This window comes from Sinocyclocheilus anshuiensis, unplaced genomic scaffold (assembly GCF_001515605.1).
Source record: "Sinocyclocheilus anshuiensis isolate Anshui unplaced genomic scaffold, SAMN03320099.WGS_v1.1 scaffold774, whole genome shotgun sequence".
Classification (NCBI taxonomy): domain Eukaryota; kingdom Metazoa; phylum Chordata; class Actinopteri; order Cypriniformes; family Cyprinidae; genus Sinocyclocheilus; species Sinocyclocheilus anshuiensis.
Window position 1 is genome coordinate 104,425 of NW_015542393.1, and position 26,341 is coordinate 130,765.

A 26,341-nucleotide genomic window follows, 5' to 3' on the forward strand; every position below is an offset into this window, starting at 1 on the left:
TTGTTGATCCTGGAACAACATTCCAATTAACCAATCAGAATTGAGGGATAACTTTTCAAGAAATATCTGTTTTAGGCTTACGATCAGGGTTAGGTGCTTCTACACCCTTGTTAATCAGCTATCATTTCTCACTGATTTTAGGAATAAATTATGGGTAGGGTTAGGTTTAGGGGTAGGGATTGGGTTTAGTCTATATTTTTGGACAGTAATGTTGATCCAGGAACATGTCTTACTTGGCAAAATCACAGCGACCAAGGGATATGCCTGAGACCATGGACAACTAATATCCATTCAGATGACAGTTTTACTGTTTAAACTCACTTAGCACTATATTTCCCTTCACTGATAACACCATTCATCATTCTATCATATTTTTTCATTTCTTTCTCATGCTTTTTGTTAAAATCTTTTTTTAAGAGTTAGGAGATGTCAGCATTAAATTTAGTGTTTTATTTCCTTAATATCACAGCATAGTTGTGGTGATTTACAGCGTTAAGCCCATGATTGAGTTAAGAAGTTGGGAGCGCAGGGGCTTAGAACCGCTCTGCATTACTTTGCACAGGCTCATATATATCAATGCAGACTGGCTTTTAATGCAAATGGCCCAATGGTCGATATTGCTGTGCTTGCTTTCCTTGACATCTTCCAATTTCCGCCCCCAGTAACAAAGCGTGTAGCATTTGAAATACAAATCACACAATACAGACACAGGTGAAGGTGTTCTCTAAGTGCACAAGCTGCCTGCAGAAATTTTCCTTCTTTTTTGCCCATTTATACTATTGATTTTCAAAATCAAAACACTCTGCCTTGAGCAATGTTAAGACGGTGAAAATCAGTGAAACTGGGTATATTTTTGTGAGCAAGCAAGAAGTGTCTATACTGTATATGTGAAGATCAAGGAGAGGGTTTGAATTGTGAGGTCACAATTAGGACATTTCTAAGCGCTTATTGCTAACTCCTTCATTTAGTGGTCAGGGGTCATATAAAGCGTATACAGTAAATACAGGTGTATGAGGTGGTCTTACTGAGCCTTAAAATACTATACTGTATACTGCAGAGCACTATTGTGTGTAATGAAATGGATAAAGTAGGATAAGGTTTTGCCTCCAAAGCAAACAGATGAAATGATATTAATCTATAAAGTGTGGGTGTAATTTCCCAAAGGGTAATACGATATTATTACATTCATCTTGAGTGTACAGATACACAATACATGATGATATACCATGACAACAACTAAGGTAAGACACAGCTGTATATTTCAAAATCTTCTCGCACCCTGGCTTTTCAATCTTATTTCCTCTCTCTTATACTTTATTCATAATTTTTTGCCTATATTAATGATAATCACATTACAAGTAAAGTGGGTTAAAGTTATCAGATACATTTTTCCCTAAGTAATGAGTGAACTAGGGCATTATTTGTTAAATATTATCCTAATCATATAATTTGTTTTCTTTTAGCTGCACAAGAAATTATAGAAAGGGAGGATTTGGGGTGGAATAAACACAACAAAAACTAGCACACACACACACACACACACACACACACACACACACACACACACACACACACACACAAAGCAAAAAAATAAGAAAAAAAACATCACAAAACAAAGCACAAAAATACAAAACAAAACATGTCAAGCATGCATGCCATTGTGGAGATTAATCAACTAATGATGAGGGGGAAAAAAATAAAGATATTTTTGATTATTTAATAAACAGTTATAAATTAACATACTTATTGTAACATGTTACGTTCAAAAGCAACATTCCTGAACACATTATAGTCTGTATAGGCCTGTTGTATGGAAGCTCCACAGTCTATAGGCATCTCAAGCAGGAATACGTCATGCCACTCCTGACCATAATGAATCACTGCTGAATGGATCAAAGTGCCAGATATTGCTGACATTATGAAGCATGGCGTGCTCCTGGCGAGTAAATCTCGCAGAGCTTCAAAATAAATGACCAACCACAAATGACCAACCTACAGGAACAAACTCACTCCCTCTCTCTTCCTCATTCTCCATCAAACAGTCAGTCAATCATACGCACATTTAGAAACACATCTGTTTCTGGATGAAACCACACAGATGTTTTGCATCTCGCCGTTTATTTCACAGGTTTTAGATGTTGCGCTGTGACTCTGAGGGCTTCTGTTTACAAGCTTTGAGGGAGATTTTCATCATAACACAAACATGAATTATGGCGCTCCCTACTGAGAAGAAATTCATATACTAACAGACAGATGTACACTGATTTATTACAAAAAAAATAAATAAAAAATGTTTTAACATGTGACTCTCCCTAGCTCAACAATATGACCAAGCAGGGGATTCAGACAAGATATAAACCTCTGCAAAATAATAGGGCATGTTTATCTTGAAGGGGAAAAGGCAACATGGGATATTATGCACTAGAATTCCTTAAAAGTTGTTTAATTAAACTAAAAAAATATTAGAATATGGATGCAGCTCCCATTAATAGTAACAGTTTAATAAATGACACTTTATTTGATCTTTTTAACAGCCTTTTTGTCATAAAATACACAAACCTTTCTGTGGGTGCCTGAATTCCACTCTAGGTTTCTAACTCACTGTAATAGTATGGTAATGAGCCTTAATTTTAAGCACAATATGAGGTTATGAGACAGCAACTTGTATCAAGCATGATGGGCTTGAAAGTCAATGCCTAATCATGTAATAAAATGTTATATTACAGTAATTAAAGAAGCCTGTTTTTACCTTGGGTTCCATCATCATCAACATCATTGTTTGAGCTCCAAACTGACTTGAGGCAACATCTTAAGTAACTGCTGACCTTAAAAATCAGAGTAATAGCTTTGTAATTGATAATGTCAAATGATCACGATTCACACTTTTTCCCTCCCTCCAAACAACCATTTTGTGCATTAATTAGTGTGGAATGCTTTCCAGACTTTCAGAAGAATATCAAAGGTCACACTACATAATGTCAGCCAGAGTACATGAGCTGTACAGAGAGATAGCCAGAGAATGGGAGCGTTTCAGAAGTGCTGTGTGAAAGTCATTGGAGTGGAGTGAACTCAGGCAGGGCCGGGCTGGAACAGAATGTGGCTGATTGACTGTGATCTGCAGGCGATCTTTCATGTGCTTTGAAGGCAGGGGAAGGGGTCTCGCTATATCTAGGCCGGCTGAAATTGATATGATGGGTTTCCCCTTCCTAGACGAGCAGCTTTCTCTCTCCTTTTCTGTTTCTTTTAATGCTCTACCTTCGGCAAGTACCCCCGTTTATCTCTCATCACAGCCGGACCCTTTTTTAATCTGCAGGCACTTGTGTTTATCTATTTTATTTAATATGTGCACATACAGAGGCTTTCAATTGACCAAAAGGTCTGCCTCATTGCATGGGCTACTTCATACTCCACATTTAAAAAAAAAAGCCTTTAACTGTGCTGTGGATCGCATACTAAAATAATATGTATTCTATACATACAGGTCTCTTATGCTCAACAATGCTGCATTTATTTGATTAAAAAAAAAATACAGAAAAGCTGTAATATTGTGAAATATTGTTATAATTTAAAATAAATATCTTTCTATCGGAATACTTTTTAAAATGTAACAAATTCCTGTGATGGCAAAGCTGAATTTTTGACATCCATTACTTCAGTCTTCAGTGTCACATGATCCTTCAGAAATCATTCTAATATGCTGATTTGGAAGAAATATATATATATATATATATTTATATTTATATATTCTTATATATATAAATATATATATAAGAAAAAAAAACAAAGAAATAAATGTTTAGCAACCAAATTAGTCAGCAACATTTGTTTTTTTAATTTATTGGGTATATTATGGTTATTAAATAGTTTATGATAATTTTAAGATTTAAGACCTAAACCCAAGATCTGGACCAAACACCAGCTCATCCATGTTGTTGCAGTGGCTTTTGTTACGCATCATTGTTAATTTTTAGTGGCTTGAAAATGCCTTCGACAACACTGCTGCACATAGCCTATATCTTGTCTTGCACACCCTCGTGCATTTTACCTCTTGTGTTTGATTAAATAAGAGGTAAGAATGGGGGAACAGGGCCCTGTGGAGAGCCAGATGCACAATTATTAACCTCTCTGTTGGATAGATGTCTATTTCACCACAGGCCTGCTGTGAAGAGCCAGCCAAGGTGGGCATCCAGACAAAGAATGGGCCAGAAGGAGAGAGAGGAACATTATCCTTGTGGCTGTAACACCCCTCTTTAGACACACACACAGCATAAACACATGAGCAGCACCTGATAAAACGTCCTTCATACTTTTACTGCCGTTCTTCACAAGAGTCTGTCAGGGTTTGTCAAAGTAAGTAGAGAAGCTGGCATCAGATAGCATTCGATATGTGCCAAGTCTAATTTAAATAAAGGCATATAACAACTAGCTAGTATGGATTTGCTTAATTATGCCGTGGATTTCATGAAATATTAATTCGGAGAGGACTTTCACGTTTTGTCTTCCTGAGCTGAGGAGTCAAAAGGTTCTATTTGCCCTCTTCTTCACACTTCTTATCAACTTCCTAAACCAACTCTTCAGACGTCGCTATAATTACTCGTTGTCTACACATTGGAAAACCATGTCCCTTCACAAAAGTCACTCAAACTAAACTTCTTGTCTCCTTTTAATTAGGCTATTAATATGCAGTTAGCTCATAAAGGCCACGGCAAAAGGTAGAAATGACATAATTGAGCGAGCCACATCCGTGAGTTCAGGCTGGCACAATTTTTTTTTTTATGTCTAATAATTACTTATAAACATAAGGAAATGGGATAAAAAAATGCAATGCATAAAACTGTGGCTCCTTTCAATCTAGCTGACAAAAAAATAAAATAAAAATCTAATGCCACCCTGAAAATGAATTAGGAGAGAACCTTAAGAAATGCTGATTGTGATTGACACAGAAGGTGATTTAAACTGATTTCGTATAGACATGTTAAGAAAGAGGAATTGTGTTATTGTGAAACTGCTGAGCCACATTTAATGAGAAGCTTCAATCTTCATACTGTGGCTCCTTCTGGATCTTCAGTGTTGTGAGAAATAAATTTCACCTGAGATGTTTGCTGTTGAATCCTGCTCAGACGCAGAGATTTAGTATGTTCTCAGAGATAATATATCAATAAAACATATGACTCTGTGACCCTAAACTCAAGAGACGGTTTTTAACCCTTATATTCAGTTTGGTTCTTAGAGACCCTAAGGCATTTTAACAGTTTAAAAACATACTAAACATTATAGCATCACATTAATTCTTCATGACTTTTGCTGATTAGGTTAAATCAGAGAAAACTAAAGTTCCAGATTTGGAAAGAATGTTTTTAGCAGCTACCAGCTTTTGACCAATGAGAGGCAGCATTTGCGTGTTGCTGACTGTGCCTATCGCTGTCCGCAGGTGTGTGTACTGTCGGGGTGTGGGCTGATGTATGGGCAGAGGCCTTGCTCAGGTGTGAGCTAATCGAGTGTCAAATGAGCCTGAGAGGAATCTTGCACTGAACGGTTCAACGATGCAGCTGTGGCCTCCTCCAAACTTGCACACACACAGACACACACATTCACTTTTCTGCACACATGCACAATGGACAACAAAAGAGTGGAGCTGAAAACATTCACCTGGATGCACACAGCAGTACCAGGCTGTCACCACACATGTGTAAGTAGGACGGTCCATAAGCATGAGCACTAGGAAATCTAAACAAAAGAAAAATAAGATTTGCGGGGAAGTCAGGCAGTTTCGACTTTTTTAATTCATTGAAGTGGCTTGTTACTTACACTTGAAGGAAACTGCATTGTTTAATATCTCTTTTGCCATTTTGCGCTCTGTCTGTTTGGACTGCTTGTGTTGGCGAGGTCAGGGCAGGTGAAGGTTTCTTCACCGGTGTGGAAGGGCCATCCGTTTGCGGCTGGTGATCTGACTGGCGACCGTCTCCTTGACCTGCCAAGGATGGTCGAGAAGGGACTTAGCAGAAACTATCCCCCAACCCCCCGCCTTCATTCTCTACCTCTCCCTCTATTGTCAGTCAACTTCTTTCAGCTCTTTATTCTTCATTTCGCTCCCCGGAGACAGAGAGACCTGCAGCAGCTGTGCCCCAGCGAAAAGGGAAAGATTTTAGAAAAGGACTGAAATAATACAAAAAAACAAAACAAAAAGAGAAGGCAGGGTGGGAGATCGACCGTGACCCCATAAGTGCCGCAGCATCGAACAGTGCACAGCAATTCTTATTCCACACCTGTTTGTGTGGTCATTCGAGCGTCGGTGTAGATTTAAATGTGAGGCGTACAGGAGTTTGATACCTCTGTCACCCCCAGTTAATTGTGCCTCTTTCCTTCTTTAACTGTCTGCTCTTCACAGATTCACTTTTAATTAGCTGCCACACTGGTGTGTCAATGCAACGGGGGAGATGTGCCTCACACACTCTCTGTCAGAAGAGAACGAACTGCATCCTGTCACGAGAGGCAAATACAGGAAGTCTGAAATTACGTGCGTCCTTCTTCTCAAAAATGATTCCAATTATGTTGTGTGGATTACATGCATGTGGAAGACAAAACTATAACCAAGGAATCCAAAAAATATAAATAAATACATCCACAAGTGAAAATATGCATGTCAACATGGTTGTTTTCTTAGTGAGAACTGTCCTCTAAGCATACACTTAAACAGCATTATGGAGAAATTAGTCATGTACCACAACCTAGCAAGCTGCCTCATCACCTTCATAGGAAGCAGCCTTCTAAGGTCATGGCACACAGGAACTAATATAAATAATGCTCATGTTAAACACACAATTTCAATACAAACAACATGAGTGTAACAATGCATAATCTGATAAGAATAAATGTAATTTCTGTATTTAAAAAATGTAATTGGTATAAAAAAAAACGCTTTGACAGATGAATGAAATGTTATCCCAATAAATAAGTCACTTTTCACATTTGCTTGTAAAGTAATTTTTTAGCAGCAGAAATAGATTGACTTGTGTAAATTGTCATATAAATATTTTGCCTTATCCTAAGCTAAACTGCTATTTATAGCCGTAACACACTCCTGTTAAAGAGACACTGTTGTATTTTGATGTATTCTATCAATAAAATCAACTTCAGACCTTTTAGTTTTTTATTTTATTTTAAATACAGGCTGCAAAAGGTAAATATACATGCATACAGTATTATTCATCTATCATATTAATGCATTCCACAATAGATAACAATTATATATTGTATATTCTGCTTCTAAACAACATTTCTACTACTACTCTGTCCACATTCTTGGTCTTGGAGCTCAATGCAATGAATTCTGGGATTGCCTTCTCTAAGAACACATGCTGGCAAAATGCTAAAAAAAAGAAGATGTATTATTTTTAGCATTTTGGCAACTTTGCATGTACTGTATTCTAAAGGAAGACAATCCAAAAATGCATTGCAATGAGCTCATGGCAAAACAAGGTGTCTTAAGAGGCAGCATAATTAAAGTCTCCCACCATTTGGAATGGCATTTATGATGTCTTAACATACTGCCACCGCAGGCAGCTCACTAGGTTTTGGAACAAAGCAAAAGAGGTGGTAAGACAGCAGGCTCAAGCACGTACACGTCTTCACACCTGACCTTCAAATCTCTTTGGTGTCTTGAAACCTTGTTGCCATTGTGATTATGTACCCTGAGCGTTATGATGAGCTGTAGAAACAAGTTATGCATGGCTGCACTGCACCACAGGTGTCCCTGCATTGAAGGATGTTAGTTTTCCCCACACATTCTCTGAAGAGGGCCCTCTCCATTCCCCGCAGTCACTTCATACACAAACACTTTGAATACTAATGCACGATGTTCCGCTCCTGTTGATCCAAATCCGCATATAGTTTATGAAAATCAATGTGTGCAACTGACCCCTGTCTGGCACAGATGGCTTGTAAGAGGTCTATTGGAATTGTTATTGATGGCACCTTAGTAATTAAGCCGTTAGATGCACACCCAGGATTTTATTTAGATGTCCTCACACGCCATCGTCTCAGAGGGGTTGGTTTTAGAGCTCTGACATTAATACATCCACAGTTCAATCAATGTGTAACAAATTATATTTTAGATACTGTAATTAGAAGTTTCCTCCGAGCTGCATCCTATTGAGTTTGCCTCACTTGTTTTGTTTTTTCCCCCCATCTCTCTCCCTCAATGCATACCATACAGCTTCAATTAAGAGTTCCTCTACTGGCAATTGGACAAGAGAGCCCGAAGTACAGGACAGAACATGTTTTAATAGAGTTTCCAATTAAGTGGTGTCAAACAACCATGTCACTGGTAAGCTCCAGTGATGGTGGCGGTGCGGGTATGAAAGTGAGAGAAAGAGTGAAGATAGAGGGACGACAAGAGAGGGAGAGGGAATATCAAAGAGCGTAGACTAGGTAATTGCATTAGTGGCCCATACACGTCTCATCTGCAGAGGGATTTAGGTTGTATTTTCAGCGGTGACAGTTCGCTAATGCTTTGACAGTTGCTCAGCCTTGTGACGCTATGCCACACTGCAACCAAGCGCTAAGGGGTAATCGAACAAAATAAATGATGATCTAACTGCCCAAAGACTTTCATGTCTCCGTTGTTTCTGTGTGCCATCCCAAATGAGCAGAGCAGCTATATTAAGACAACATGACCTCAAAACTGACCCTATATGGTTTATTTAATGTCTTTCTTACTGGGCATAAATCAAAAGTTCTCATTATTTTAATGAAGACTGTTAGATTTCATAATCTTTCACCAAAGGTTCTTTACTACTGACATAATCAATAAAACATTCTAACTACAGTAACTCCCACCTTTCACAACAAAATCAAATCCTGCTATATATTTTGCACTGAACATTTTACTCTTTACTTGGAAATGTTTCATATGCACATTTTGAGCAGATGAAATAATGTAGTTAATAAGTTGAAACGTGGAAGTTGTCAAGCAAACATTTAGGCTAGCATTTATTCTAAACTAAAATGCTGATTTTTATTCCTTACATGCAACTTTTACCATTTTTTAAAAGGATTTTGAAAACCCGTGTAGATCAAAAGTTTTTTTTTTCCTATAGTAAAACATTCGCTACAAAAGAAAACACTGCAAAATACTCAATTATTATTCTATAATTTTTACACTCTTGAAAAATTTCAATGTTCAAAAAGGGTTTTCATAAACTACGAAGAACAATTTTGGGTTCCACAAAGAACATTTCAGTGAGCAGCTCTTAAAATAACAATTTTTGTCTCAGAATGGATAACTTTTTAATAATCTAAACTATAAAGAACCTTTAGTGCATTGAAATGTTCCATTGATGTTAAAGTTCTTTATGGAACCATTGATGCCAATAAAGAAACTTTAGTTTGGAAAACATGTGGATAAAAGACTAAGGTAAGAAATAGGTCATGATGGAAAATTATGTTAAATGCTTTGCAAATGTCATATTTTAAACAGCTACATACAGTATGTCCTTTAATAACCATATATGAACAACTAAATGAAGTGGAAAGTTGTAAGTCTCTTGACTGACAAAGGACTCAAACAGCTCAAATGCTGTTTGCTAAATGTTGAGAAAACGGTGTACATTATAAGAAAAAATAATAATGCATATCAACAAGAGCTGCAGCTCAAAATAGTCATGGAAAATGAACATGTTTCACACTGACAGTAATCCATTTGTGCCATGCCTGATTTGAGGTCCACCTCCAACAGACATTACCTGGGTGGGCTCAGTAACACCACACCCTTTTTTGAGAGGAAGTGTTGTTTTTCAACTTGAGCCCCCGATTGCAGTGGCAAACAGCACTTTTATACCACAGCCTATAGTGGATCTGTTTAATACACTTGGCTGACTTTGATAAAGCATTGCACAGAAAGCCTGGCTTGCTACCCAGCTTTCTTCCCCCAGTTAAATTCATGATATGCCTATTCAGCGGAATTACAGCCATGCTTTCAGGGCAAGAGAGACAGGAACACGGGCAGAGAGAGAGAGAGAGAGAGAGAGAGAGAGAGAGAGAGAGAGAGAGAGAGAGAGAAGATACAGCAAGAGAGCCTTCGGCATAGTTCTCAGAACGTGACTTTAATGGTGCTGCAGCATGGTAAAATAAACCCTGGCCTCTTTTCCCCATGTTTTCCCATCATGCATTGCTCTGTAGCTATGAATGGCACATTACAACACAGAACAGTGTAACAACACGCATAAATATAAATTCATATTTCCATTGATTTTTATATCTCATACTAGGTCTTGAAGGCAGGGATTCTCGATAAAGAGTTAATAAGTACTTTAGGTAATAAATACAAATGAACATGATATGCCTAATAGAAATTTCAAATCGTCCTTAGGCTAGATGGCCAACTTTGAAAAATAATTAAAATAAATAAATTAAACAATCTGTATTAGCCATTTGCCAGGACCCTCCTAGATCTTTTTATGATGAAGTGAGTCAAGACACAATTTAATCTCATTACACTCTAAAAAATGCTGGGTTGTTTCAATCCAACTTTGGGTCAAATATGGACTAACCCAACTTTTGGGTTAAAAATGTAATTAAAAAATTTAACCCAACAGCTGGGTTAGTCCATCTTTGACCCAAAGTTGGGTTGAAACAACCCAGCATTTTTTAGAGTGTAGTATTGTAGGTATGAATATGTACAATGCACAAACATTACATACTTTTAACTTTATTTATTTTTTACAGTCACTGACATGTGAGTGAATGAATGAATGAATGGATGAATGGATGATGCATTTATATAGCGCTTTTATTGTGTATTGTTGTACACCCAAAGCGCTTTACAATCATGGGGGGGGGGGTCTCTCTTCAACCACCACCAGTGTGCAGCATCCACTTGGATGATGTGACGGCAGCCACAGGACAACGGCGCCAGTGCGCTCACCACACACCAGCTACAGGTGGAGAGGAGAGAGAGTCATAGAGCCAATCAAGTGGATGGGGATTATTAGGAGGCCATGATTGACAAAGGCCAGGGGGGCAATTTGGCCAGGACACCAAGGTTACATCCCTACTCTTTACGAGAAGTGCCATGGGATTTTGAATGACCACAGAGAGTCAGGACCTCGGTTTAACGTCTCATCCGAAAGACAGTGCTTTTTTGACAGTATAGTGTCCCCGTCACTATACTGGGACGTTAGGACCCACACAGACCACAGGGTGAGCACCCCTGCTGGCCTCACTAACACCTCTTCCAACAGCAACCTAGTTTTTCCAGGAGGTCTCCCATCCAGGTACTGACCAGGCTCAACCCTGCTTAGCTTCAGTGGGCAACCAGTCTTGGGCTGCAGGGTGATATGGCTGTGGCTCAAAGCATAAACTAGTTTACGTGTATGTACAGTTTTAGAGTTGCAGAACTCTTTACAAATGTTCTGTTCTGTTTCTAAAGACTGGTCTGAGCTGGATTTGCCAGAACCTTTCCAAGAGGACTGCCGAGGTAACCAAGTTCAATGCTCACACAAAATGAATCCTTAGTCCAACAGGTTTATCAGCAAAAGGAGACTCTTTGTCCAAGAAAGACATTTTAATTGCAAATTCACATAGAAATTAAATTTAGATGGGATTTTTATTAGTTATTTTTGCAGTTTTTATATGGTAGAATTATCACTGAGACTCGAGACATAATACATGTTATAGACAGTGTCGTGTTATAGACAGTGTCGATGTTATGGGGTAATATTAACATTTCTTTTGTTAATTTATGTGTGTGTGACAAAGGTGCAGTACTGTAAGTGCAGTAGGTACTGTAAATGTAATAATGGCATTAAACATGTTACATATATATATATATATATATATATATATATATACCACTTTATGTTTTTAAAAAAGATCTAACTGCTTATATATATATATATATATATATATATATACCCCAAACTTTTGAACGGTAGTGTATGTAAAAACATTTTTTACATCATACATAGATATTATTCATTTTTAATTTAAAAAGAACAAAAATATAATACATGTAGTAATAGTAATTATTATAATAAAAAAACACCACTCTACAAAATACCTACGAATACTGAATACTAATGCAGCACCAGTTTCAATTGGATTTATCATCTCATGGACATCTGCTACTACTAAAGTACAACATCATAACTACTGTGTAAAGTGCTTTAGGAGGCCAGGTCTACAAAGAAACAACATATTGAATAAGCATGGTAGAGTAAATTGCCCAGTCTGTCTTTGCACAACTTGTAAAGCATATTTAGAAATGATTAATGATTCCTTAATGGTTGTGTGATCTGTAAAATACGAGCTTCTGGTACATATATGGGGCTGAACAATTATGCCAGAAATCAAAATGGATCAAGTGCCATTAAATATATGAGATGTTATAATTTACGATTTCAAAAACATACACTGCATTAAAACAGGTGAATACAAAAAAAGCTACATACAAAAATGAAGATAGCAGATAAAAAAAAGAGACATTCATTCTGTTACTGCCATTACAAGTATTTGTCTTTTGATTCACACAGGAGCCATTTCATCTGTAGTACATTTTTAGAAACAGACTTACATCTATAAATGTATGCATGAATGGGCATTATGTAAATTGTGTGTACTGTATATGTGCATTTGCACATGCGCTTCCACGTCACAGCCAGGGAAGAGGACGTACTATACGCTCCATTTCAGGTGTTGGTGCTGTATATAGCACAGTGAGCAGGTTAAATCAGGTCACCTGTGTGATAAGCAGATTTGTGTGCTCACAGCATTTCTGTTTAACTTTGTCTTTCAAACTAAGAACAAGGTCAAATGTTCATATGTGTACAATAATACTTAACTCCACATTAATACATTAACTTCATTTATTAGTATAATCAATATACTAATTTGTGTATATATATGTGATATATATGTGATATATTGGTTTCTGGATCATGTCTGCTTTTACATAAGGAATAAGACTGCTCTTTCAGACCTGTAAACATCTGCAGGCAACCATACTTCTTGTACAAGATCCTTCATTCATCCCAAAGCTTTTCTACAGCAGCCTATAAATCCTATAAACTATGTACAGCAGTGAAAGAGGTCAGAAGGAAAGAAAACTGAGAAAATAAACTTTTTATGCAGTTTCAAAAGGAAAAATAAATCAACATCAGTAAGCAAATGGCACATAGTTAGTTGTATAGTGTGAGGAATACAATTTTATTATTATTTTAAAAAGTAATTTATGCTATTAAAAGAAAACAAAAACAAAAACATTACTTTACTTTACAAAACTCATTTACTCAGTATTCAGCCTTGATGTTTTTCTTCTATGGTCATGACTCCAAAAAGGACTTTACAGCTAAAAGTAGTCGGTCAGTTAGTTTCGTCAGAGTAGGTCACTGAAACAAACTAATAAAATGTGAGATATATCTAATTTTTTCCTATAAGAGAGCTGACAGCACTAATGTCAAAGACTACCATTGCACTAGCCTTTTGCTTTGCACAATGCATTCATTTTAACTAATATATTTGCCACACAGCAAGATCTTTATTTGCGTCACTCTGAAACCCCTTGACATTTGTAATGATTTCTCTCACTTTCTCCACTAACCTACATTCGAAAATTAAAAACCTATAATTATCTCCAATTAACGAGTTGAGAGTAATCAGTGATTAAAGGAATAAAGTGAAGGGGTGGGAGTACTATTTTCACTATAATTTTGCTCTCCTTTTTTTAACTTTCACCTTTTATCTTAGCTGGTGTCGGTATGGTACAACGTTTTTAATTAACCTTGTAAGTGCGTTTCAGTGTTTCCTCTCTCTGGTGGCCAGAGCTGTCTGTAAACCTCATTACTAAACGAGTCCTCTTCTGTGGTATGATGGGACTGTCGACAGTTGTGTCCACTGAGCATTCAGATTACATAGCCGCTGGGTGACCAGGAATCGACTATGCCAGCTCAAAGTAACGAACTGACCAGCAGTGTAGGAAGCAGTTCTTCAGTTTTTGAAAGAGGGTGTGCTGAGACACATGCAGGTTAAAAACTTGTCAGGAAAAACAAAAGAGAGAAAAAAAAGAACTGGAAGTACTACTAAAAATACATATATTTTTAATAATATTAAATAAACTTTATTATATTTTTAGTACTACTTGAACCTGAATGTATCATAAATGGAAATCTCCACTAAGATGCATTATTTGTGTTCCTAAAGCTACAAGAATAGCTGATTAGTAATTACAATAATCAAGTAAATATATTGTTATTTTGTTTAGCACAAGTTACATATTTAAGAATATTTTTTTTTTACAAAGAAAAGAATAAGTACCGTACAAATAAACTACACATCTAAACATAGACTCTTTTTTTTTCAGTCCAAAGCACAGCATGTGATACAGGAGCCATTCTTCTGCAGGTGCTTCATGTGTGCAGAGGATTAGTGGAGGCTGAAAAGGTCATGCACCCTTCCTGGCATTTCTGAATCAGCCCAGATCCAGGAAGCTCAGATGCAATAACCTCCAGTGTTAAATGCTCAGCCCCAAAGTCTTCAAAGAAAGAAGACCCCCCCATCACACAAACAAACAAAGTGCCCACTGGAGTGCAATATTGTTACAATATCAGAATTGCTTCTCAGATCCCGACCAAAACTGCAGCAAGATAACTGACTTCCATTTGAGTGCACAAACTTCTTACAGATTCCCTCCTTAGCAAGCTACCAGAGCCTTGTCAGATTTAGTTAGCGTTATTGACAAACAACATTTATATGGAGCAATGCCTTTCAGTGCTAGAGAAAACGATGCATTTATTATTAAGCATGCAATGATCTTAAATGAATGTTATATTGACCAGAGGACTTTTTCAAATTTGTATTTGGCTTGTGACAAAAATACTTTAATCCATGTATTTTTATTAATATTAATTTGCAAGCTCAGAGCAAAAACTGAGTTTATGTGGTTCTGACATGAAATCACAAACAAGAGACTAAGCAAGGGTAAAATATACAAAGATAGTAAACACACCAAAAATAAAATACAAAACATTAGACTGAATTCTAATTAATTAGGAAGACAGTGTCTGTAAAACTTATTTTAGCAATGTAAAAAATTTACTTTTAAAAACTTTGGATTAAAGAGTTGGATGTGACATGGTTTTAACAAATACTATTACAGTATTGTGTGCTTGTTGTTAATAGTAAAATATAAACTGTTTTTCCATATTTATTTTGTAAAAATATTAAAAATGCAGAAATTACATTAAAGGGCACCTGTTATGCAAAATCCACTTTTACATGGTGTTTGGACATAAATGTGTGTTGGCAGTGTGTGAACACAACTACCCTACGATGTTAAAAATCTACCCACTCCTTATTTTTTAATCACCATTAAACCAAATCAGTCTCATTAGACATGCCGTTTTGATTCTCTGAGCATTGTGACGTCACAATGTTTAGGCCCCGCCCACGGCCACTGACTGACACCGCCGTATTAGCGAAGACCTCACCCTGAGTGAGCCACACACAATCCGCCATGTTTATCTTCACGCTAGAGCATTTAAAAGCAGCATTCAAGTTAGAAATGTCTTCTTATTAAAGCTATAGAAGTTATTCAGTCAAGAGCAGTGAGTGATTTTCTGATTTTATTTAATTGTTTGGCTAATATTAACAGCGTAGACAGCAGTAGGTACTGCATATTACACTGCTGTCACTTAATACACAGATCTATGTAGCAAATTAGCTCAAAAGGGAAATGTAGATAAATAATTACAGTTAATTATGATTAATTACAATTATTTATATCAGCTGCCAGTAATAACTGTAGCAGAATTAAATTGCCATCAACCACTCTGTTCGTCCAGCAAACATTCAGTGTAAGTTCATATCAACTCTAGGAAAGAATATTCCCGTGGCCACAAAAAATACTTTCATACAGTATTAATGCATTAGAGAATTTAGTAAGGTTCATAATCGAAAAGGGACATTCATTTGCAAGGCAGAATCAGAAACTCGTGTCATTTGTGCACAAGAGTTTTATTAACTAAACACTAACACAAACTAGTCTAGCAAACAAACAAACAATCACTCATACATGGGAAAGGGCAAATGAGGCGTGATGGATGAAACCATCAGGAAAAACCAGAGAATTAAGCTATGAAAAGAGTCAGTTAACCACCTGAGTGAAACAGAGTGAAACCATCAGTGCTGTTTTAGAATGGGGTCTACAGCTTATACTAAACCTCTGTTTCGTTTAGTTAAATGTACGATACTTGCATTGCCTTGGTCGTTGACGAGTGTCCAGATGCAGTCTCGGATGAAAGTCTTGATGGTTTCAAGGTTTTGGACTTGCTATCACATTCTTCCGGGTTTGAAGAGTTGTTTGAGATGTTCTGACTCTATGGTGATTAGGAGTTTCTTCCCAGTGGAAAGTGAAAAAGAGCTAAGAGAGACATCAGCTGAGATCCTAGGATCCGAAGCCTGGTGCAGACATAAGAGTTGCAGAAACATTCTAGCTCACATTCTCATCTTCTAAGAATCTAACAGAACTGCAGACTGACTGACTATGTGTTGGAGCCCACCGGGCACGCCCACACCGGCTCACGTGAGCCTTTTAAGGTCTGAGAAGATTCACACCTCTCAGGATGGGCCTGTCCAATGAGAAAGGCTGGAATTCCAAGCGGGAGGTTGGAAATACTGGGGAGTTTTATGACCCTTTGTGTGAGAGCATGGTAATTTGCACATGGAACTCGAATCAAAATTACTAAAGATTCTTAGAACAAATTGCAAATTTGCACAACAACAGAACAAATATTGCCTATGGACCCACATATAATATAAACGCTCATTTAGATCATCAGAAGACAAATTCAAAGAGACCAAACATGGTATCGGTGGGGTTATATTAACTAGTGATCTATCATAACACACACACAAAACAGTATACAATTCAAAACACAATATAGAAGAACAGTAATTGTATACACAATGTCCTGAGGAGATGTGTGTTCATTCACAGAAAGGTTTTCCTATTAATTAATTAGAGAAGAGTCCATTTTTATGGGTATTGTGTGTCTTTCCTAAGGGTAAATTAATTGTGAGTTGTGCTCTGCCCGCATTCGTTTGAGCAATAAAACTAGTGTTATCAGATGGTTTGTCTTTGGTTGCCATGGAACCAGAGGCCTGTTCTGCCCTTTTTAGGTGTTAGTTGCATTTTGGGGGAAGGGTCCATAGACCCTCATAGTTGGCCCTTTGGTTAGGTGAAGGGGGCATTAGAGATTATTTGTTAAATATAACAAATAGTTGTGTGTCTGATTGGTCCAAATGCTACATCTAATATAAACATGTGGTTTCTTTCCCAGCTGTTTACCTTCACAGACATAACTGACTGCTTTTGTTACGTGTTTTTAACATAACCGTGTGTGTATTTGACAGTTTAAGCACAATAAGACATGAAAGAGAACTTAGTTTACTCACATGCCATGTGACAGTCGCTTTCTGTGTGTGTGTTTTGGATGTGTGCGCTCAGAAAACCTATATCAGAAGTTTAAACTGATATGGCTTTAAAACGCATGATTTCAGCGCGATACACACGATAATCAAAACCAAACAGATGTTTTCTGGCAGAATATTTAAGGTACGAGCCGTAAAGTCACAGCCCTATTCTGGAAAGGGGGGCGGGGAGCAGCAGCTCATTTGCATTTAAAGATACATGCACGAAAACAGTGTGCTTCTGCTTCCACTCAAAATAGGCATTTTCAAAATGATATAATAAATTATCTGTGGGGTATTTTGAGCTGAAACATCACAGACACATTCTGGGGACACCTAAGACTTATATTACATCTTGTAAAGAGGGGCATAATAGATGCCCTTTAAAAAAAAGCCTCATTCCACCACACACCAGTACAAAGATAAGTTTGAAATTCTAGCTGTGTGATCGCTGCATGTTCAAAAACACCATGGTGTGTGTTGTGAATGCTGCTCCGCATAAGGGTTGTTGGAAAGAACAACTGAGTGAGTAAATCCTAGTCTATGTCTTTATTTGAGAACATTGACTCTAGTATCACTTTGTGTAGCAACATCAGTACTGTGGAATTTTGGTCATATTCTGATTACATATGAATCACATGAATGTGATTAGCATGATTAAGATATATTTTGGTTACAAGAAATGCAATCAACACAACGTTGTTGCTTTAATAAAGTAATCAGAATTATGGGTGACATAAACAGCTTATTTAGAATATTACTTAACGGAATAATTATTTATGTCTGTGCATAACCAAAAGAAAGAAATTATTTTGAAGTATAGATTTAGGCATTTGTGAAACGTCAAGCATTAGACTAAAAACATTCCCAGTATACTTTTATAATCAAAAGAAGGTGCATGTTTTGGTATAATTTGCATATGCCCGCTATTACATGTATAATATAATAATTTTCTAATAGGTTCTGAAAAATAAAGGCTTAACCAGAACATGGACCTTAATCAGAAAATGTGCTTTAGAACATGGTTCCTGAGTAGGATCTTTAGAAAGATAAAAATAGCCTTAATATGGCCGAACACCCATTGGAACGACAGTTTCACAATTCACGTGACAACTAATACATCACAGGCCTATGCTACTTAAGATGGTATAATGTATAAAAGATTGAGAAAGTGCTTCCCTTAGTTCCGTAGCTCTCTTTTATCTCTGAAGGGAAAGTTTACCCCGCGTGTGCCTGGCACAAAGTCCCTGGTTATGCAAGAAAATATGAATCATTCATGCTTTTAGCCCGAGAGCTACAGCTCTGAGAACAGGGGCAGTGACATCAGTAATGAACCCAGCCACAACGACACACTCACAGAAAGTCAGCCATCGCAATCTTAAAATTACCACCATTTTATGCTTTTGCATGTTTGGGACTCTTGAAATGTATGTTCAATTGTAATATTTAGCAATATGACAATGCGGATGATTCAGGTGGATATATGTATGAATGTCACTGCATTAGAAAACTAAATATTTGCCTAGTGGCAATAAAATAAAAAATAAAAATAGCACAAGAACATACTAACTAACTAACTAAATAAATATTCTTCTACATTTGAAATAGTATTATTATTAAAAATAATAACAAAAACAACGCATTAAATTTTTTTTTTTTTACCGAAACACTGACACAGAAATTGAAGTTTCAGTAATTAAATTTGGATAACTGAACTTGGTATGATGTTCAGGGTGTTGTGCACTCAGGTGATAAATTAAACCACTCATAGTAAAGTTCTTCAGCAACAAGTCACCTCTCAATATTGCAGACAAACATATTTTACAAATTACTATTCTTGCATCATTTTTGGGTACAGTGAATTGTTCACACAGCAGCTGACATGTTTACCTGTTGTAGCTTGTTTAGCTGTGTACACAAAATAGTTGCTTACACAGTCAAAACACGGCATCAGAATCAGCATTTTTTTTTTTTTTCAATTTTGGCCAAATATTATTATTATTATTACAAAAATACATATTTTTTATAACATTTTAATTCTGTAAACTGGCATAATGTTATTCATAAGAGTTTAGATGTGCTGCCTGAATACTGTACACTAATCTTAATAGTCATTACAGTTTCGAAAGTGTTGAAAAGGCATCCATCACTAAAATTTTTGGAGCAGAATGGCTTTCACTCTCATCATTTAAGCTTCACAGAACCAGATTTGGCTCGATTTCTAGTCTACAAGCATAAAACTACTTATGAGCTGAGTCTAGAAAAAAGAAATTGAAATAAATTAAAAAATACCATGCCAAAAATGCCAAAAGACATTGATTAATTCACTGCTGGTATGGGTTGATGTAATTCACCGCTGGTAAGACTGTAAAAGCTGTCTGTCTATGCATTTTAACAAAACACCTTTTTTAAAATCAGTTCTACACAACTAGAAATAAAAAGGGAAAATGGGCTGTTGCGAAAAAGGTAGGACACTTATAAAAACCACGTGGAAGCGCCAAAAATGTGGAAGTACAATCTGTAGTTTTCACAAAAGCCCTGGAGCTGTCAAAAGTCTCCCAGATGACGCATTGTACGCCATATGGCAGACTTTTGCTGACAAATAAAAGAGGAGGATATCTCGGTGTATGTAACGAGGAAAAATAACCAATTACTTATACTACCAACACTGTAACAATACAAAGCTGATTGAAATTCGGCAATCTTATCCTTTAATAGTCATAACTGTTTTGGACGGATTCAGAGATGTCCACACATAAACAAAATCCCATTATCAGAACTGTGAAACAGAGAGATAGTAGGAGAAAGACATGGAGCTTCTGGGAGCTAACGCTGCAGGCAATGCCTGCAGGGCAAAAGGTTTGAAGACTGCAAGACTGAAACAAATGCGTACAAACACATGCACGCACACAATCATACAACACACATACACAAAGGCACAGTGTACCCACATGAATTAAATGTATTTAAGCAGCTTGTATAAAATACATTGAGTAATAATGTGTAGCGTCTGGACCAATCAAAAACACAATTTTTCATTTGATTTAACAAATCAATTATTCATTAGATTAACAAACGTTCACAGACCCCTCACCCAATAAACATACTGGGTGCCAAGTTGTCTGTGAACAGGGCCCAGGACCCTGGTTACCATGGCAACCCTGACACCAGATACATTTACGACCTAATGGAATGCGAAGCAGGGAAAATCACTGCATGTTCCATCGCAAGAGGCACAAGGCACAGTCGAAATGGACTTTTCTACTAATGAATTCATAGGGATTAATTATTCATATTTCCCCATGAGCTGATTCGCTACAAATGTATACACAGACTCCAAATTTTTAAAGTCTTAAAACTCCATTTTGCTACAATGAATAATGAAGTGCACAGCCAAAATGCATCAATTAGCTCAGTCGATTTGCACCACACATCTGTGACAGACATGATCTCCTCGGATATAAAACACAGCTTTTAGAGACTTTTACACTTCATGAAAATCCAATGCTTCACTGTGAGCACACTAAAGGGCAAAGACTCACAGTCAGCACAGCGCAGTGAGCACTTCCTCTTTGGAGAGAGAAAATGCATACGAGTGTGCATTTAATCTTTATAGCGATTGGCCAAAGCTCCACCTCTGCCTGTTTTCTGATGAACACTCACTTATTGTTTGAAATTTGTCTACGAGCTGAAAAAGATGCCATCTTGCATATTTTCATATATTTATTTCTTTATTTATGTTTGCTGTTGGAAATAGCTTCACTGTTTAACAATGGCTCAGCATAATTGTGCCGATAATGAACTTGTTTAGTGGACTGTTATACTGAGTTATTTGCAAAATACTGCATATGGAAAATGATAGCATTAAAAGCAGTTCCGGACTCTGAGCATGTGCCATGAATCACGTTGCGCTGAGTCGATGGGCACAGCAGCTTGTGCGCATTTAAAGATGTTTTTTAAACAACAACAAGAAGAATCCCTTTATATGTACACTGTATTTTTTCATTTAAACTGGAAATAATGATTGTTGAGAGTTTGTAGCTGTTATCAACATAGCATGTGAAGTATAAAGTATAAGTATGTGCACAAACACTACGGCAGCCTCTGAACTTAGTATCGGCAACTCAACAGCAAGTCTACAATATGGAAATATTACTGACACTTTGCATTCTCTATAGCGATGAAAAAAATCGTGAAAAAAGAAAAAAGTGACGTGACATGTGGCCAAGTATGGGGTCGCATACTCGGAATTTGTGCTCTGCATTTAACCCATACAAATGCACACACACAGCAGTGAGTAGTGAACACACACATTTCTGCTGCGGTGCCCGGGGAGCAGTTGGGGGTTCTGTGCCTTGCTCAAGGGTCTCACCTCAGTCATGGTTTTGAGGGTGGAAGAGAGCGCAGTACATTCACTCCACCCTCCCCCCATCTACAATCCCTGCCGGTACCGAGACTCGAACCCGTGACCAAACTAACACACCATCTAGCATCAAACCTATTGCAATAAAAATAACAAGTGAAGTGGTGTAATTTCCTGCTGGAGCAGCATAAAGGTGAAACCAAAGCACCACTTAACCTTTCGCCTAATGGTAGCCAGACATGCAGCAATCACTCCTTTAAAAAGCATTGTGTGTTTATTTGAAACGCATGCTATTATTAGAAATGATTTATACACACAACTCTAACTTTAACAGTAAAATCAAACAAACTGTTGGTAAAACCAATTATCGGATTATTGAAATATGCTATGTGTAACACACCTGTCAGAGTCACTGCCACATAGACAGAGATCCTCAGGGTCATAACCACAAAACCAAATTTGTCCTACAGCACTGTGACTATAATCCTCTCCACTCCATTAAATTCTGTTTTATGCTAATCTCATCCCTTTCATCAAAGATCTGTGTTTTTATTGTGTGTGTGAGACAGAGAGACTCGGACAGATTGAAAGGAGGAGCCATGTTAAAATAAGTGTTTATTTGTTTTAGCAAGGACTCAGATCTGCCTCTAATCTACTGCTATCCAACTGAAGCTGCAGCTCTGAACTCTGGACAGAGTACAATCATCATATTCCCTACTGTCCACAGAGTGACATTTTTATCAGACATGCAAACAAATGCATAAATACAGATCCCTTTTCTCTGACAGCATCTTTCATTGCTATGGAAGGTATTTTAGCCATGTGTATTTGGGTCAACGATGTGACTCTCATGCGAGAACACACTAAAAAGGCTATACAGACATTGATCTCAAGAATCTCATTTGCGATGAACACATTTTCAATTTCTGAAAGTCAAGAGCAACTAGTGCATGAGAATATGTTTGTTAGTTTTGTTTTAGACTGGTTATTCGTTATTTGGCTATTCATTCATACAGTGATAACTCAAAAAAAGGACATGTCAGTGTGGTGTAACCAAAATACAGGAAGCATCTTTTCCATGTGACATGAAAATATACGGAAAACTTTAAAGTTCATGTTAAATGGACTAACCCCAGGACAAAGTGATGATTTTCATGATATATATGAATTCATATATCATGGATGTCATATAAAAAACTTTGGAAAATGTTTGAAAAGGTATTTGAATGTAATGATTAAGATGTGCACACTCAACTGTTTTCAAAGTAAAATGTTTTTTCTTGATGGTTACACCACTTGACATTTTAGGAGTCATTAAATCTTATCATGATAAATGTTATAAAAGTTTTTGAAAAATATATGAAACCAAGATGAATACAAATGATATTTCTAAGAGGCTGGCACTTGCTAGATTTTAAAAAGATTTCTCCTTTTCATGATCTTAGGCATCCTGATTTGCCATTTACACACTTTTACCTACCAATCATCGGCTAGGGTTTAGTAAATGCGAATAAACGTAATCAGTTTTTCTCAGAGCTGCTCACATGAGAATCAACATTCTGTCTACTATAAGGTTCACTCATCAGGGTGCTACCGTAGCCAATGATAGCACTGATAGCCAACCTACAGTATGGTGAATTATAACCTTGGACTCAGTATCACCACCAAAACACAAACTATAGCATGTTATATTTAGTATGCTGTCAAGTGTATGCTATATTTCATGAAGGATCTCTTGATATTGACTTTACACAGCCTGATCATGGTTTAAAGATGTCAGACACGGGCATTTTTCACCCGCTGGGTGTGTCAATGATCCATCAAGCATGTATGAATAATTTTCGTTTATAAATCATTTTCAAATTCTCAATGTGGAAATATGGTCCTACTGTATCACAAACATCTTCGCTCTGTGTCAGTTACCATGACTGCATTGGTTAAATGCAGACTGCATTGCTGAAATGGTATTTTTTTCTAAAACTAAAAAAAAAATATTAAAAACACAATAAAAAATTATAAAAGAATATATAAATACACTTACTTTAAATTGTTTTTTTATAAAACTATATACACAGAGCCGTTGTTCACTGACGAGCTGCGCAAAACCACGTTCACCGCTCATTTACCGCTGATTACAGAACCGGCTTTACTGATAAGATGCGCGTTAAATATCGCATGCGATTTATCGTGCAGCCCTACCTCCAAGACTACCACTGTCTTGCTAAAGAAGCTGAGGGTAAAGGTGATGGATGGCCAAGCATGGGCATCCTCAAACGGAAGGTGGAGGAGTGTCTCTAACATCCACCAGCTCCGTGATGTCGTCATGGAGGAGTGTTTACTCACTTCTGTGAGATACTCTATATATATATATATATGGTCTCTTCCTGGTTCAGATTAATTTTGTTTTTTTATAGTTCTGTCATTGTTACCAAAGATGATTTTAGCTATTTATGAAATTTTGTTTACCTCTTTTTGTTTTGTCTACTAAAACTTTTCAACAGTTACTGCATGGCCCTGTACTTTCTAAGAAACAGTTAATAGGTCAATTTCTTCCCTGAAATACAATTTACTTTCTCTCTGTTCTTCAGTCAGCAATTGTTCCTGTTGTCAATTTGAGACTCTCTCTCTCCCGTGCAAACAGCTTTTCTTGTACAACAAAAAGCAAATAAAAGCAATACTGACAAACTACACTTTGACTGGCTGCCCTCTTCATGTATATTCAGATTAGAAGACATGAGCTGGTGTCCCCACTTTGGAAATTGCTACATTGCCTGGAAATATGACAAGAGTAAGCGGTTCAAGAAGCGTATCATGCTTTTACATAAAAGTGAAAAATCCCAGTTTGACTTTGACATATTATGATATTCAAAACCTAAGATGCACTTTTGCGTGAAGGTGATACAACAGAGGTTAAGTCCCATTTTTAAATGTTTTTCACCGAAAACAGATGCTGATAGATGGAGTTCTTCTATTTTATTCACTTTTTATGTCTAAGGTTTTTATTCCAACAGTGTCTGCTGAGTCTCATTTACTCACTTAATGTGTCTCATTTGACCATTTAACTAAATATTACAGACTGGCATTGAGCACATCAATGTAATGGAGATAGTATCAATTACTTGCATTCTGACATTATTATTATTAATGATAATTATATTAAAAATTAAATCTGAAATATGTGAGACTCCCCACTGCTCCATCTGAGCTTGAACAGATTAAAATGCACATCTGAACACTCATTTTCATCAACAGTTAATTATAAGAAAGATATATTTCACTAAGTTAAGGCCTCCGTGGCTTTCAATAGGTTAATAATAAAGCCCACATACACAAATGTGGCATAAACACACACGCACACACTTCGCTTCCAGGTTCAGTGAGATTAAACAGGAGAGAGGCACACTTCAGCAGAATCCTGGGAGAAAGCGATATTACTTCTCTCTGCTTCCTCAATATGAGACAATAAAAGCCTGGTGTGCTCTGCAGTTTCCAGAGCTTATTTCAACCCCGAGGAACTCTGGTTCCAGCCCCAGACTTTGGCTTAGATGAAGTACAGAACTTGCAGCGCTCTCAAAGACATATTGTTATACGAAGGAATGTCTGAAACTCTTGAAGCAGCTTATATTACGTAGATGCTCAGACAGGGAGAAATATATAACATTTATTACTATCAAGAATCAATCAATTGAAATTGCCACCTCTCTACTCTCTCTCATATAAGTGCCTTAGCGCGTTGCTGTAAATTTCCAGACTATAGGGAAGGCTGACCTTGTATTTTCCTCTTTGCATTCATGTACTAAGACTTGACTATGCTGTTCTTCTCATGCATTTAATTGTGCCATTTAAAGACACACAATCCTACAGGAATCTTTACCTAAAGTAATACATGAATTACATTACATAAGATATTTTCTTAGGATTAAGAAAAGGCTACATACCATAGTCTCCAATTGAATAGAATAATACTGCAGTTCACTCACTGACCAAAAGGGGTCAACAAAAGACCCAAAGCAACTTTTATGAACTGCCAAAACTGCTTCTGCTCTTCAGCAAGCCCTCATTACACAATAATAAATATTTCAAACAGTAGTATGCTTTATTGTCACGTGACCCTGCATGTGAAGGGCATCAGGTTATCTTAGAAAATAACAACATATTTTCTGATTGAAATTCAAAAATTACTTTTGGCAGTCCAATTGTAGTCAAACAAACACACACACACGTCTGGTTTGCTATCCTTGTGGGGACTCTCCATAGGCATAATGGTTTTTCTACTGTACAGACCGTATATTATATTGCTCTACACCTAAACCTACCCCTTATAGGAAACTTTGTGCATTTTTAGATTTTCAAAAAACTTCATTCTGTGTGATTTATTAGCTTGTTTACCCATGGGGACCTCAATTTAGGTCCCCACCGTGACATGAGTCCCCATGAGTCTGTGTGTATTCAGATTTGAGTCCCCACCAGAATAGAAAAACAGGTACACACACACTAATATATAAATATATATAT

The 26,341-nt window shown here is 37.0% G+C and overlaps 1 long non-coding RNA gene across 2 annotated transcripts in view; it reads right to left on the reverse strand.

The window, feature by feature from the left end:
- The window catches only part of LOC107692815 (uncharacterized), a 62,299-nt gene that overhangs the window by 33,843 nt on the left and 2,115 nt on the right, over window positions 1-26,341 (reverse strand). Inside the window, exons 2-3 of one of the 2 annotated variants that reach the window (XR_001634676.1) lie at window positions 5,809-5,971; window positions 5,650-5,727 (exon numbers count right to left, since the gene is read on the reverse strand). The exons of the other annotated variant lie outside the window; for it this stretch is intronic. This is a non-coding gene — a long non-coding RNA (uncharacterized LOC107692815). The remainder of the gene's footprint in view (window positions 1-5,649; window positions 5,728-5,808; window positions 5,972-26,341) is intronic. 2 annotated transcript variants of the gene reach the window in all.